Raw genomic sequence first — 2,838 nt, forward strand, 5'->3', positions numbered from 1 at the left:
AATTGCGTCAAAGGGTGGAGAGCCCCTTTTACGACCTGCTTACTTGTGTCATCAGCTTCTCTCACCATTTCTGGAATATCAGCAGCCTTCTTGTCAGTAGGCATCTCATCAGCAATAATGTGTGCTTCAGACTGCACCTCATCCTCTTCATCTATCGGCTCAAGATCAATCACCTTCTCAACAGCCCCCTGGAGTGTTTTACCACTTTTAGTAGTGATGGTAAACACACGGTCTACACCGCTTCCCCCATTCTTGGGATTTAGAATAGTGTCACTCGGAAGTCCTCCCTTTTTAGGAGGGTGCTGCTCTCTAGAAATATCCCTCATCTTCGACTCAAGCTTCTGAATAGCCGCTGTATGGGAACCCACTGTATCTGTCAGCCCAGATAAAGTCCTTTCAGACTTAGATTGATTGGCCAGAATCTTCTCAAGCATTTCTTCAACTTTCGAACTACCTTGCTCTGTTGACTGCCCTTTCGGTGGTATATAAGGATTGGAACTCTTGTTCCCAAAAAAATTTCTGTTGTTGTAGCTCCCTTGGTTTGCACCACCATAATTATTGTTGTAGTTCCCAGAGTTGTTGTAAGCGCCTTGACCTTGCTGAGGTCTCCATTGATTCTGACTCTGATAGCCACCTTGGTAATTCTGTCTTTGATAACCCCCTTGAGAGTTGTTAACATAATTAGCATCTTCAACCTGCATAGGTGGCCCCTCATGGAACGGACCATCTTGAGAATGGTACATCCCTTTTGGCAAGACTGTATCATCTTCACAAACATTTACCTTCTTGATTTGAGATTCATCAAACTTCTTTGTCAGCAAGGAAATATTTGTTGCAAGTTCTACCAATGTTTGCTGGGTGTCTTGATTCTCCTTTACTATATTCTGGATCATAGCACTACCATATGGTACCACATCAGCATTGTTTGAGTGCCAAGCCTGATTATGAGTTGTCAACTTGTTAAGTATGGTGGTCACTCGTCGATAAGTCTTGTTCATGAAACACCCATCAGCTGCATTTTTAGCAACCGACTGCGTCACTGGATCGAGACCTCGGTAGAACTTCTCCATTAATATCTGTTCAGGAAAACCATGATTCGGGCTCTTCTGCAAATATTCCTTGAATCTCTCCCAGGCTTCATATAATTGTTCCCCCGGTTGCTCCTTAAACTCATAAATCTTGTCACGAATTTCAGCCTTCTTGCTAGGGGGTACCATATTGTAAGAAAAGCAGTCACCATCTCTGCCCACGAAGTAATTGAATTTCTGGGCAGTTTCTCGAACCATGTTCTTGCCTCTCCAGCTAAGGAATATTTGAATAACCTCAACCGAATAACATCTTGTGGAACATTTTTCTGGATGTGATTAGCACACACATCCACAAAATTCTGCAAATGACGTTGAGGGTCATTCTCGGTAGAGTTCCGAAAGTATCCCTCAAGTTTCAACAGCTGGTATAGAGAGGAGTCAATTTTCACAGTAGCAGCTCCAACTCGAGGATGAACAATAGCAGATGCATAGTCCTCCTCTGGAATAAGATCAGCAAAAATATTCTCATCATCAGATTCATTCGCATGATTGTTCAACCGATTCCCCTGATTACCAGCACGGTGATTTTGCTGATTTTGATTCATGTTCACCTGGTTTACACAGAGTAGCAAACAAGGTATGATGGAATAAGAAAAAGACTTCAATCAAAGCAAACACTATTTAGTAATTTCAAAACCGTATTCCCCGGTAATGGCGCCAAAATTTGATACGCTCAAATTACACCTATTAATGGTATAACGCGAACGTTGTCAAATATAGTAACCCAACAAGGTTGGGGTCGAATCCCACAGGGAATATGGTGTGAAAAGGTTACTAAAGTCATAGATGCTAAGTTCTAGGTCTAATGTCTTAATCCGATAATTTTGGTAAAAGTTGGTTTTTCTATAACTAATTGCTAAACTAATGCTTTGGTGGAAGTTTATGGTAAAAGAAACTAAGGTTGTGTCCCCGCTAGATAGGGTGTATGATCATGGGTATTGATCTTGATATACTTATAATGGATCATTATATGAATGCACTTAATCTCTATGTGAATCTCTACTATTTCCCAATAAATAAAGATTATGTCTTTCTATGATTTTCCCAAATATAAGAAAGTGACCATGAAGAACGATTAATCATGCCAAGTAAATTCATCTTATTCCTAAGTGAATTTATTAAACAAAGTTTAAAGCTTTGAGTCCTTGTTAGTTATTCTTACCAACCCTAATTATTTTCCCAAATAAATTAAGGTTTATGGCTTTAATCAATGTTTGTAACCATTAATTATGAATAAAGAATGAAGAATAACTAAACCCTAATAATCCATTATGTGTATATCATTCACAAAACCCAATCACAAAACACCCATCATTGGGTTCACAACCCTAGTAAGGTAATTTAGCTACTCATGACAAAGAACAAGAAATAAGAAATTGAAGAATTCATAATTGCTTACTTTGAAAGAAAGGAGGAATTGATAATACTTGAATTGATATTTGAATCTTAAAAAACTAGAGAGAAGTTAATGTTCTAAGTCAAGAGAGAAAAATATAATAACTGATAACTATTAAAACCCTACAATGACTATTTATAAGTTTTGGAAATATAAAGGTTATAGATTTGCACTTTGGTCCCGTTATTACGAAATACGGGTCCGTAAATCACTTTACGGACCGTAAAGTGGTTTACGCCCAAGTCATCTTCTCAGTTGTGTGCAACTTCAACCTTCTGAAATACGGACCGTAAAGTGGTTTACGGTCCGTAAACTGCATGGTCGTATTTCAACATCCAACACTTCGACTTTCTG

At 38.7% G+C, this 2,838-nt stretch overlaps 1 non-coding gene across 1 annotated transcript; it reads left to right on the forward strand.

Annotated features, from left to right (window-relative positions):
- Window positions 1-1,086: 1,086 nt before the first annotated feature.
- LOC132616297 (small nucleolar RNA R71) lies at window positions 1,087-1,192 on the forward strand. The gene has a single exon (XR_009573088.1). It is a non-coding gene; the product is annotated as a small nucleolar RNA R71 (small nucleolar RNA).
- The last annotated feature ends 1,646 nt before the right edge of the window (window positions 1,193-2,838 follow it).

This window comes from Lycium barbarum, chromosome 10, assembly GCF_019175385.1.
Source record: "Lycium barbarum isolate Lr01 chromosome 10, ASM1917538v2, whole genome shotgun sequence".
NCBI classification, from domain to species: domain Eukaryota; kingdom Viridiplantae; phylum Streptophyta; class Magnoliopsida; order Solanales; family Solanaceae; genus Lycium; species Lycium barbarum.